This window comes from Cervus canadensis, chromosome 14, assembly GCF_019320065.1.
Source record: "Cervus canadensis isolate Bull #8, Minnesota chromosome 14, ASM1932006v1, whole genome shotgun sequence".
In the NCBI taxonomy this organism is placed as follows: Eukaryota; Metazoa; Chordata; class Mammalia; order Artiodactyla; family Cervidae; genus Cervus; species Cervus canadensis.
This window is the reverse complement of record NC_057399.1, coordinates 50,413,449-50,427,115: the sequence shown is the minus strand read 5'-3', so window position 1 is coordinate 50,427,115 and position 13,667 is coordinate 50,413,449.

Here is a 13,667-nt window from a genome sequence, read left to right as displayed (position 1 = left end):
CTCTTGAAATCTGCATTTTGACTTGATAAATGACTCCTTACTCCATTTTAATGAGCAATGTCAGAAGTTCCCTTCATTTTTATCAATTTCAACCTTCATGTTTATCCCTCTTCTCTCTAGTCCGCAGAATCTGTGTCCTTATTTTGCTCTCAAGCCAGATCCCCATCTGAGCGATACTGTTACTGTATTTATTCCCCCCTCTCTCTGGCACCTTCAAACTCTCCGTCTTCATAGAGGGCATTTCAGCACAACTTGTGTATTTCTCCTTCACCTTGAAAGAAAATCTTGGTGTCTAGAGCAAACTCCAAAATTATACTGTCTTGTCTTTACTGACACAGTTCTTGAATAAGAAACTCAAGGATATGTTCATCACCTATGTCGAAACCTTGAAATACCTTCTATTCATTTCCAAGGTAAGTCACTCTACCTTCTTGCTTGATCTTTGTCTCTACCCGTGGCTTTGCTTCTCTGTGTGTCCTTAACTCTGAGCATTTCTGAAAGTTCAGCCTGATTGCTGGGCTCTTTCTCCTGTTACAAAAGTTCTGTCAGCTTCCTGGATAATGTCTGTACAAATGATACCCAAATCTATTCCTTCCACCTTGTTCTCTCACCTGAGTTCCAGCTGTGTTGTTTGAAATTCCGGCCGAACATTCACACTCAGCTGTTCAATTTTCTTCCTTCAAATGAACACTTGCCAAACTAAGCTCATCCTTCTTCCATCCACACTGGGCTCAGCATGCCAAATTCCTTTCCTTCATCAATAACACCAACATTTCCCCACTTAGGAAGGCTTGGAAACTCCATCATTATTGACGTTCCCTATCTTTCATTACACATAGTAATCAGTCACTATGACTCACAGAAATTTGTTCCTTGAAAACACCCTGGCAGCCATACCTTTTTCTTTTTCCTACTCCCACACACCAATTCATGATTTCTATCACCCGATGCCATTACAAAACTCATAGAAGAACCTGTAAATTTGCCTCTCTCTGAAAAATATTTTTAGCTCTAAACTTTTTTAGAACCAGGATAACCTAATCAACATGAATTACAGGAATGAACAAGTCTTCTGTGGTTAACTCTCCCAGATTGGCTCATGTCCTATATGCTCTTTATAACTTCTCACTTAGAAGATTCTCTCAAAGGGTTGGGATATTCTAAAAGTAGAATCTTAGAAAATCAAAATATCTTAAACATATTTAACAACAGCCATCATTCTTATCTAGGAAAGCAGAAATGGTTCCCACACATCCTTATTTGGTGGTCAGAAACGTTGACTACTTACTTACCTTTCTATATGGTACAGAGCACAGAGACTATGTTTGCCATCCTGGAAACGCTGCAATATCTGCCTCAGAGTTTTGTGTGTAGTAAGAATTTTAAACTTTCCGATGAATGGATGGATGACTATCAATAATACATATTATTTGTAAAAACTTTATAATTTAACATTTTTAGGACTGTACGGAATAACTTTTGGGCATAAACTAGAGCACATTGGAGAAGGAAATGGCAACCCACTCCAGTGTTCTTGCCTGGAAAATCCCATGAACAGAGGAGCTTGGTGGGCTACTGACTCTTGGGGTCACAAGAGTTAGACATGACTTAGTGACTAAACACCACAGAACACATTATTTTTTCCAGTTTTCTGATGAGGAATCTGATGGTAAAGAGAGGTTATGAATTGCCTACATTCATATCGGTATTTGGCAATATGACTAAGCCCAGAAGCTGATCTGTTTTCTGCAAACCACTGCATGAAAGATTGGTAAACCAAGTTTTAAAATGAATAATAATGCATATATATGAAATCTAGAAAAATGGTGCTAAAGTACCTACAGGGTAGAGACGCAGACATAGAGAGCAGACTTGTGGACACAGCAAGGAAAGCAGAGGATGGAGCAAAGTGAGGGAGCAGCACTGACGTATATACACTGGCGTGTGTAATACAGAGAGCCAGTGGGAAGCCGCTGTTTGACCCAGGGAGCTCGGCTCCATGCTGCGATGCCCGGGAGAGGTGGGCAGAGGCTCAAGATGGAGGGCATGTGTGTATACTTAGAGCTGATTCACACTGTGTATAGCAGAAGCTAACACAACATTGTAAAGCAGTTGTCCTCCAATTTAAAAAATATAAAAAATTACAGTTAGTAAACTATGAAATATTGCTGTAGCAGTAGTTAGTAGCAAGAACTGTAACCATGCTTAAAATCAGTTTTTATTCAAATGAAAAGATACATGGTTTCTTAATGTAATCTGTATAGCATTAAGGTAAGTAAATAAGATTATTATATGTTGAATAAAGTAGAAGGAAGCTTAAAATAGGAAGAAAAGAACAAAAAAAGAGGGCCCAAGTCAATAAAATTAAAAAGCTACAACCAATACCACTCTTTTCCACCATGAAAAAAATTATGGAATTTTCTTAAAAATTTAAAAGTAAAGCTATCATATGATTTAGAACTTCCACTCCTGAGGATTTATTCAAATAAAAGAAGAACCCTAGTTAGAAAAGATACTTACATATGTTCATTCCAGTATTATTGACAATAGCCAAGATACGGAAGTAACCTAAATGCCCATCAATAGATGAAAAGTGGCATATATATAAAGGAATATTAACCATTAAAAAGGATGAAATCTTGCCATTTGTGAAAACGTGAATGGACCTAGGGGCTATTATGCTAAGTGAAGAGGTAGAAATTTAGATACTGTATAATTTTACTTATATGTGGAATCTCAAAAACAAAACAAATGAACAAATAGTTGTAGATAAAGAGAACCAACAGGTGGTTGCCAGAGGTGAGGAGGGGTCAGCAAGGAAAGAAACAGGTGAGATAGATTAAGGGGTACAAACTTCCAACACAAACAAATCACAGGTATAAAATGTGTAGTGTGGGGAATATAGTCCATAACAATCAAAATCTTTATATGGTTACATTGTAACTAACCTTATCATGGTGATCATTTTGAAATGGGTATTTCAAATTATGGAATCACTATGTTGTATTACAGGAGCTACAGTGTGTTGGTCAATTATACTTCAAAACTCATAGAAAAATCAGATTTGTGGTTACCAGTGTGGGGGTTGCGGGGAATGGTGAATTGGATGAAGGCAGTTAAAAGCTACAAACTTCCAGGTATAAAGATAAATAAGTACTAGGGACATGATAAATATAGTTAACACTGCTCTACATTACATATGAAAACTGTTGAGAGTAAATCCTAAGAGTTCTCATCACAAGGGAAAATTTTTTTCTACTTCTTTCATTTTCATTCTATATACATATTTTGTATATTCATTGTGTTCTGTGTGCTGAGTCACTGAAGTCATGCCCCATGAACTATAGCCTGCTAGGCTCCTCTGTCCATGGGATTCTTTGGGCAAAGATAACTGGAGTGGGTTGCCATTTCCTCCTCCGGGGGATCTTCCCAACCCAGGGATCAAACCTGTGTCTCTTACATATACCTTAAAGTAATTTAGTGCTGTATGTCAATTATATATTAATAAAAATGAAAGAAAAAAACAATATTTAGAATTGAAACCTCTGTGAAATTTCTCCTTCAGAATATTTAGTAGGTTCATAAATATTAGTAAAACATATTTTGTATTTTAAAGTCCAGTTATTTCCTTATGAAATTTGATTGTTCCTCAACTTATGACAGGAAAGAGCTTACCTAAGTTAATTGAGTTGCTGAAATTTTATAACATTACCATTGGAATATTGGAAATTGTGCACCTGGAAGGAATGTCTAGAAGAATCTCTTATAGAACTCCTTTCTGTAAGAGAGAAATATGGAAAGGACTTGAGTGAGTACAGTGTACAGTTTCTTCGGGGGAACTTCAGAGGTGAGTCGTTTGAATGAAATGAGTTTGCACTTCCTCAGCTGGTATTCACTCTACATTGTGTTGTATCTTGCCTGTTACTTTTGTCTAGTATTTCCTATTTCCTCACTGCAGATAGTATCACCTGGGAATTACCTGATGTATTTTAGGAAATTTGTAATTGTCTCTTTGGTAATCCAATCCTTTCTGTTTTCTCTAAACTAGACATTCTTCAAAATTTCTGGTTCATGGATGTCACTTCGCTCTTAAGAATGGGGTTTCTGTTCCTTGAACAGACCAAGCTCAGACCACTCTAGACGTTTGAACTACTTCCTCTATGGGGAATATTCTAAGATTTTTGGAAGTCTGTATCTTTAGATCATTCAGGTCTCAGATCACATATTTTTTGTTGTTGTTTAGCCTCTAAGTTGTGTCCAACTCTTTGCAACCCCATGGTCTGTAGCCCCCAGGCTCCTCTGTCCATGGGATTTCCCAGGCAGGAATACTGGAGTGGGTTGCCATTTCCTTCTCCAGGGGATCTTCCCAACCCAGGGATGGAACCTGCATCTCCTTTGGCAGGCAGATTCTGTACCACTAAACCACATATACCTCCTCCAAAAAGATTGAAGGGTGGGAGGAGAAGGAGCTGACAGAGGATGAGATGGTTGGATGGCATCACAGACTCGATGGACATGAGTTTGAGTAAATTCCAGGTATTGGTTTTGGACAGGGAAGCCTGGCGTGCTGCAGTCCATGGAGTCGCACAGAGTCGGACACGACTGAGTGAACTGAACTAAAAAGGATTTCTTGTGTGCTATAGGAGAAACAGTTCCCCAAACCCCTCCTACCAGTCACTCTCAACCATAGTTATTCTAATTACTTTTGTAGTATAGACCATTGGCTACAGTTATGTTGTATATTTATTTGCTGTTTATTGTATTTTTTCTCTTGCCCTCCCCACCTTGACCAGAACGTAATCTCCCTGAGATCAGGAACCTTGCTTAACCTCTTCACCACAGTAGCACCTAGAGCATAGCCAGAGAGCAGTAGTGATTTGTCAGATGAATGAAGGGTTAATTCTTATGAAAATTTTTGAAAGGTAAACTTGTATACTTAGTCTATCAAATTGATTTGATTTGGTGTACAATGGATTACTATTCAGCCATGAGAAAGAAGGATATTATGCCATTTGTGATAACATGGATGGTCCTTGTGGGAATTATGCTAAGTGAAATAAGACAGAGAAAGAAATATTGTGTGATATAACTTATATGTAGGATCTGAAAAAGCCAAACTTATAGAAACAGAGGCTAGAATGGTGGCTACCAGGGGCTAGGGCTGGGGGAAAGGATCAGGAAATGTTGGTTGATGTGTATAATTTCCAGTTATAAAATGAATAGGTATGGAATCTAATGTACAGCATTGTGATTATAGTTATTAATACCTTATTGTATACCTATATAAAGTTGCTAGGACAGTCTATCCTAATTGGATGATGTAGTACAGATGTTAGCTAAGGCAGTGGGGATTAATTAATTTGCAATCAAAATAATAAAAAACTTAATATATTGTACACCTTAAACTTACACACTACTCTATATGTTATCATTCAATAAAGCTGAAAAATATGTAGGATCTTGGTAATATTGGTAGTCACTTTGTCATATTGATAATAGATGTTACAGAGAACACTATTGTTCCAAATAATTGGTATAGAACATCTGAACATATCTGGAACTTTTGATAATACCTAATGGATTATACTATATAAAAAGATACCTAAAGCCCAGAAGAACAAAAGGCACACAGTTCTGGAAAGGAAACATCGTCTAACTTGCATATTATTGTCTCATTCCTTCTGTAAAATGACCCTGCTCTCCAGTCACTGGATGTGGAATAGTATGGTAATGTGGTCTGCTATTGGAGGTTTTCATGAGAGTGTGTTCCAAGTGTGAGAAGGGTTTTCTTTTTCTTTTTTTGTCTTTAAAAGCAAAGATTGAAGGCAGGAGAAGAGGGCGACAGAGAATGAGATGGTTGGATGGCATCACCAACTCAATGGACATGAGTTTGAGTAAATTCCAGGAGTTGGTGATGGACAGGCAGGCCTGGTGTGCTGCAGTCCATGGTCTCGGAAAGAGTCGGACAGGACTGAGCAACTGAACTGAACTTTTTCCTGAGACTTTATGAGCCCAATAGGCCTCTGCCCTTAACTTGGTCCCCAGAGGTCAGGGCAGTATTTTGTTTTGTTTTTTGGTAGTGGACTGGGGAAGGTTCTTTTAACATTTAATCCTCAGAACAACACTGACCTGGTAGGTACTGTTAACAGTTGTTTTCACATTAAGCAGGCAGACTCAGGTTATGCAACTTGGCCAAGGTCTTGCCACTGGTAAGTGTAAGAACCAGTATTGACCCTGTTTTCAGGCACCAAAGGTTCAATGTGCTATCCCGTGTCAATATCAGCAGTGTCCCTTAGAGTGGAGATGAATTCACTATGTCTCATCTGTTATTGATTGACTTAAAATTGTTGGAAAGCTATTTCAGATACTGAACCAAAATCTGTTTCTCTTTATGTCTATATAAAATTGCCCTGTGGGAGCAGAACTGAATGTCCACCTTTCCTTTTCCTGACAATCAATCACTTTCAAATCCCTGAGTAAAATTATCCACTGTGGTAGTTAGGGATGGATTCATAAAGAGATGGCTGGCACCTAAAGAAAATTCACAGCATTTGGATTTGTGCACCTTTTAGGTAATCAAATATGATGATAATAGAGTGATTCACTGAGCGCCTGTTGTGCCTAGCACTGTGCTAGTTACTTTCGATGCAGTGTCTCATTGCATCGAGTAATTCTCATGATGACTGTGCACTAGAAAATGGGATTTCATTTTATAGATGTAAAAAAACAGTCAGGAGATGTGAAGTGATCCAGTTCACTCAGGTATTAAGTGACACGGAATTTGAAGCCAGACTTACGTGATTCCAAAGCATGTTTTCTGCACTAGCCTAGGCTTCATGTTGGTTGCATAAATTATAATAATATAATCTGTTGATCAGTCTGAATTCAGTGGCATATAAACCAAAAGGCCTTACTGTTTTCCAGTCACTATCTTAAATATGCAGTGCCTATTTATTCCATTTTTGTCCTCTATTAACCTTTTAAGAAGATTCCATTGCATTTTAGGCCTTTTTATGACAAAACCCAGCTAGTTTTAAGTCTAAAAGTTGTCTCATTTGTTTCCCTCCCTTCATCTTAGACCCAGAAGCCTAAGCCCATGTGAAAGTAAAGAAGAGCATGTTCTATTTATTTAATCTTTTTTTCCCTTTTTTTCTTTTTCACAGGCATTTAAGGCAGCGAAGAGGGAAATAGTGAAGGTCAAGTGACTTTTAACTGATGCTGTTGTAATCCTTTTCTGACTGTTTCTAGTTCTTCAGGTAACTGATCTGCTACTGATGTGGTCTATAAGGCAAGTGTTTTACCTTTGGGCTTGGTTTAGGAAAATGAAGGAGAAAGGGAAGGCAGGTTAAGGTTTGGATGCTAGGAAAGATGACATTTATGGTAGAGGGAAAACTGGAAGAAAGAGAGCTGGTTCAGGATAGGCATAATCCAACAGACATGACAGAACCTCTTACATGATGATTTAAAATGTAAAGACAACTTTCGCTTTGTGGAACTGATGTGTTCCAGCTTTTGATTCTAAAATGAACTCAATTTTCCTCCTTAACTGCTATGATAGAATCAAGGATGTATCCCCACAAGGAAAAAAGAAAATCCTCAAAAGACTCAATTAAAACTTTTGGTGAAGATGTAGTTGAAAGGGTGGCCAGCCCCCCAGGTCCTGTGGGATTGCTGTCCCACTTTGTGGTTCACTTCCCTTTGCTGTGGTTTACCGGCTCCTTGGTCTCCCCGAGGCCCTCGGGCCCACCCTTGCTTCCTTTGGGATAGGATGTTCGTGCATGTCTGCTGTCAGAGAAGTGAATATTCACAGTCCTAACACCCTGAGCGTTTCCTTCTGGCTGGCTATGCAGGAGGTCACACATTTGCATTTAGGTTTTATACCTTCACTCCCCTGCCATGTCTCACCTTTAGAACATTTCTGTAAGTAAAACCCACATCAGAGCAGCCATGTGGGATAATTCTCACCTGTGTCTCTCTCTCTTTACATGAACAAAAATCCTCCCCAAAATTGTGTAGACATATATGGTATCTTACATTTTATCAAACACTTGGTTGCCCTATCATTTTGGCATTCTCTGTGTCTATATAAAACAATCTGTTGGTCTTTAAAGAGAAGGCTGTCTTTGGAACCAATTCTCAGAAAACTCAGTCAGGCAAATGCCAGATTATGTCCCTAACTCTGTCCCCTGGGTGATTGGATCTTGGGCACCATGGAAAGTTACTGAGGTTCGGAAGGAGAACATACCCAGGGGAAACCAGGAGAACGGAGAACTTAAGAGACACCATGGGAAAGAGAAGAGGCATAAGGGGAGAGGAAAGGGATACTAGCAAAGATGAAATTGCTTTAGAAATATTCTTGCACTGGTTTCTATGCGGGAAACCTGTAATATCAATCCCGTTGAAAAGACTGGGTCAATAGAGTCCCCTCCTGAACTCTCAATTTATAGCACCGTCACTTTCTCTAACTTTGTTACAGCTGAAGGAAGGAGTCCTGTTGATATAACACACGATTACAGCTCTTTTTGAAAAGAAGAAAAAGATTTTCACAAACGCTTCCCATTTATTGTCACTACCATTTTTTTCCCCATAATGCTCTCATTCTTGGCCCATGTAGGAAATCAGAAGATAATTTAAAATTCAGTGATGAGGGCTCAGAGCTTAACACATTTAGAAGAAGAGAGGAAAGAAAAGTGTCACATCTGGATAGGCCTGGGAGTGATGTTGGAAAGCTCCCCAAGGAGGCCCAGAAAAGCTGTTGGCAAGTGGCCTCATGGTGCTCTGTGTGACCACAGCAGACCCCCAAGACATTATCTTTTCTCAGGCCAGGGGATAGTGACTGAAGTCATGGACAACAGGAGAGAAGTTGAGAGATATTTTATGTGTTAGGAAAATTAGGTTGAACCTTTGATTTACTAATTACTATTTTGTAATACAATCCTTCTAAGCATTTCTTTCTGTACGTATAACAGTATTCTCATAGAATATGAGAAGTAAATTATTTGTATGTATAAACACACATATGCATATATATAATTCTTAGCATATAAAGTTTTTTATAAATAGTAATAGTATAGACTATTCTTATAATAGGATACAAAGGCAAAGGCAGCTCTTTAGTTTATCTTTGCTTTCACTTGCCCCTATGTGGTAATACACAAATCAGTGAAAACGGCCTTCTATTTTCTTTCAAGATTCTCTGTTAGAAGTAAAAAGAACATAGGTGTCAGAATCTCACAAATCAGAATTAAAATTTGTGTTCTGCCACTTATGAGCTATGGAACCTGGGACATGTTACTTTGTTGGTTTCAGAGTTCACAGCTGATAATGTCATTATTTCACAGCATGACTGGGAAATTTAATGAAGGGAAAAGTATGTAACACTGCTGAGTACCTTGCCTGGCATATAACATACACTAAGTCAGAGGTTGGCAGAGATCGCCTTTCAGGGGCCAGATTGTTAATGTTTTAGGCTTTTTGGCCCAACTGCTCGAGTTAGTCATCATTGCGTGAAAACATTCAGGGAGTGTGTAAGGGAATAAGGATAGCCGTTTTCCAATAAAACTTTATTTAAAAAGACAAGTGGGCCAGCTTTGGCCTCTGATCTATACTTTACTAATCCTAGCTCCTAACCAATATTAGTTTCTTCCTCTTCTCCAATCTGTCATCTTTGAAATTTAGCATTTTTTTTTTTTCTTCTGGTACATAATGTTGAAAAAAGCATCTACCTAAAGTTTAGTTTATTGATTGAATATCTGTTGTGTGCAAAGGACTGAGTTAAGTGGAGTGAAGAGCAGCGTGAATAACATTTGCTTCTACTTTTGAGAGGGCTAAAGGATGAGAGGAAGGAATTAACTCTTTTAAGTTTGGCTTTCTCAGTCAGAAAGCAGTTTAAGAACATTTCTTTGAGTTGTTGGAGGATGAAATAAGGCATCATATTTAAGCATAGATGCAGTACAAAACATTATAGAGAAATGGTTATTGGACTGAACTTTTTTTCCAGTGAAGAACTGTACAACTGGACAAAATGAGGTATGAGGAAACTGTTTGCAGACATAGGACAGCAAAGCACAGGTCTGTGATGCTTGAGATAAGAAAAATACATTTCATTCCAGTTATCTGCCTGCAGCCACTATTTAAACCTCAGCTCAGAGAAGTGGCGCTCAATTTTTTTTTTTAGGTGTTTTTGTGTCTTTTTAAAGCAGTGCTTTGACTGGGTAGGGACAAGAGAGAGAAGAGTTTGGGGAAGCTGACGTAGCTGGAAGTTACAGATCACATTACTGACTAAAAGGCAGATGCATGGATAAGATGGCCTCAGAAATCTTTATGAGGGTCCCCTTGAGTTTTGGGGTGAATATAAAGCTATATGCACAGATCAAGATTCAGTGAGAGTAGGCAGAGGATAGCGATTGGGTGACTGAACTGAGCAGGATCTTGGAGGTTGCAGAGCACAGGACAGTGGAGTTCTGTCCATCTAAAGCAGAAGGACCTCAGAAACGCCGGGGACATTCAGTCAGAACCCTAGAAACGTTATTGTAAGAGAAGGGCTGAGGGAGGGGTCAAGGTGGCAGAGTAGGAGGATGTGGAGCTCACCTTTCCTCACAAACACATCAAAAATACATCTCTATGTGGAACATTGCTCACAGAAAACCCATTGGAAACTGGCAGAAGATCTATACGACCAAAGCTGCAAGACAGATCTCCACGTAACTGGGTAGTCTGGGGAAAAAAGGCATCGGGACCGGACTGGTGCCCTGGGAGGGATCTTTAAGGGAGAGAAGGTCCACATGGGCAGACCTTTAACCTGAGGGGCCTCCTTGACTGCTGGGAAATCCACTGAGACAGATAAATGCCTGAAGAAGCCTAGAATCTACTTGTGAGGAGAACATATGTGCTGGCTTGATAACAATCAGGGCAGAGAGACACCCATACTGCCAGCTGCCAACTTGCCACACTTCCCAGTTCAAAAAATCTACTGCCTCAGCCCCACTTGCTCCATAGCACAGCCTGGGGAGAGACCAGGGCAGAGATTTAATCTAGCTGCACAGAGACAGACCTGGGCACTTGTGGTATGGTCCGGGCCAAATTGCAGAGACCCTTATCAGCATAAGCCCAGGGGCAGCGATGGAACTGGGCAGACATTGCCAGTGCATGCACTGGGGTAAGCTAGCCCCAGCATTCAGACATGAAAAAGAAATAAAAGGTATCCAAATTGAGAAGAAAGAGGTAGAACTGTCACTATTTGCAGATAATATAGTATTCTAAATAGAGAACTAATAAAGTCTCCATGCAAAAATGATTAGAACTAATAAATGAATTCAGTAAGGTAGTAGAATACAAGATTAATTTATAGAAAGAAATCTATTATATTCCTTTACACTAACAAATATCAGAAATAGTAAAGCAATCTCATTTACAAATGCATCAATCTCACTTAAAATTGCATCAGAAAAATAAAATACAGAGGAATAAATCTAACCAAGGAGGTGAAAAACCTATACACTGAAAACTGTAAAACATTGATAAAGGAAACTGAAGATGATTCAAAAAAATTGAAAGCTATCCTGTGCTCGTGGATTGAAAAGAATTAATACTGTTTAAATGGCCAAAGTACCCAAAGCAATATACAGATTAAATGCAAACCCTGTCAAAATACCAATGACATTTTTTAAAGAACTAGAACAAATAATCCTTTTATAAGGAACCACAAACGACCCAGAGTTGCAAAAACAATACTGAGGAAAAAGAACAAAGTTGGAGGCTTAACTCCTCCAGGCTTCATCCTACAAAGCTACAGTAATCAAAACAATCTGGTATTGGCAGAAAAACAGACATATAGGTGAATGGGACAGAACAGAGAGCCCAGAAACAAACCACACACCTATGATCAATTAATGTATGACAAAGGAAACAAAAATATACAATGGAGAAGACAATCTCCTTAACAGGTGGTGTTTGGAAATCTGGACAGCTACATGTAAATCAATGAATAAGAACACTGGCTCACACCACATACAAAAATAAACTCAAAATTGTTTAAAGACCTAAATACAAAACATGACACTAAAACTAGAAGAGAACATAAGCAAAACATTCTCAGATCGCAGCAGTATTTTCTTAGATCAGTGTCCCAAAGCTAAATAAGTAAATGGGACCTAATCAAAAGTAAGAGCTTTTGCACAGTGAACGTAACCATCAAAACAAAAGACAATCTATAGACTGGAAGAAAATATTTGAAAATGATATGACTCACAAGGGCTTAATTTCCAAAATACACAAATAGCTCATACAACTTAATATTGAAAAAGATGGGCAGAAGACCTAAATATAGACATTTCCCCAAAGAAGACATACAGGTGGCTAATAGGCACATGTGAAGATGCTCAGCACCACTAATTATTGGAGAAAGAGAAATCAAAACCACAATGAGTTTTCACCTCACACCTGTCAGAATGGCCATCATCAAAAAGTCTACAAATAATGCTGAAGAGGGGTGTGGAGAAAAGGGAACCCTCCTGTACTATTAGTGGGAATGTAAACTGGTATTGCCACTGTGGAGATTGGTTTGGAGGTTACTTTAGAAAACTAAAAATAAAGCAACTATATGATCTGGCACTCCTGCTGCTGGGTATCTATCCAGAAAAGATGAAAACGCTAATTCAAAAGGTACACACACCCCAGTGTTCATGGTACTGTTTATAATAGCCAAGACATGGAAGCAACCTAAGTGGTTTAAGGAGATGTAGTCTATGTATACAATAGAAGATTAGCCCAAGATTGAAATATTGCCATTTGCAGCAACATAGATGGACCTTGAGAGTGCTACCCACTTAGTGAAGTGAAAGACATATCACTTATATGCGGGATCTAAAAATTCTACAAATGAATCTGTATGCAAAACAGAAACAGACTTATAGATGTAGAAAGCAAACTTACGGTTGCCAGAGAGAAAAGCCAGGGTAGGGAGATGTTAGGAGTCTGGGATTAACAGATACTACTACACACACAATGGACAACAAAGATTTACTGTATAGAACAGGGAACCATATTCAGTATCTTATATAATAACCCATAATAGAAAATAATCTGAAAATTTATGTATATATTTATATAACTGGATCACTTTGCAGCACGCCTCAAACTACCATATTATAAATTAACTGTACTTCACTTTTAAAGAATAGAGGAAAATAATTGAATATTAAATGTGATAAGAACGAGGGATAAAAACAAAGAAGGGAAAGAAAGAGAGATTGAGGAGTTCAAAGGACCCATTGAGGAGATGTAGCGGTCAAGGTCAGAGAGAGGGAAGGAGCCATGCCTCTATCTAGGGTTAAGAGTTTTCCAGGCAGAGGGGACAGCAATTGCAAAGGCCTTACAGTGCCTGCTCTTTATGGTTAAAGAATGGGGATACTGGTTTATTGAGTCAAAATGTAAAGGAGAAGAAGTGGTAGTGAAGGCAGTCTGAGTGGAGCCAGTCTTGCGAGATCTTCAATCTCACGGCAAGAACTTCACTTTTGCCTTGTGTGAGATGGGAAGGCAGCTAAGTTTTGAGCAAGGGAAAGACACATCTGACTTCAATTTTGATCAGCATCCCTCTCATTGTTGTGCTGAGAGTATTTTGAAGAGACACAAAAGTGGAAGCTGGGGCACTACAAATAGGAAGCAAT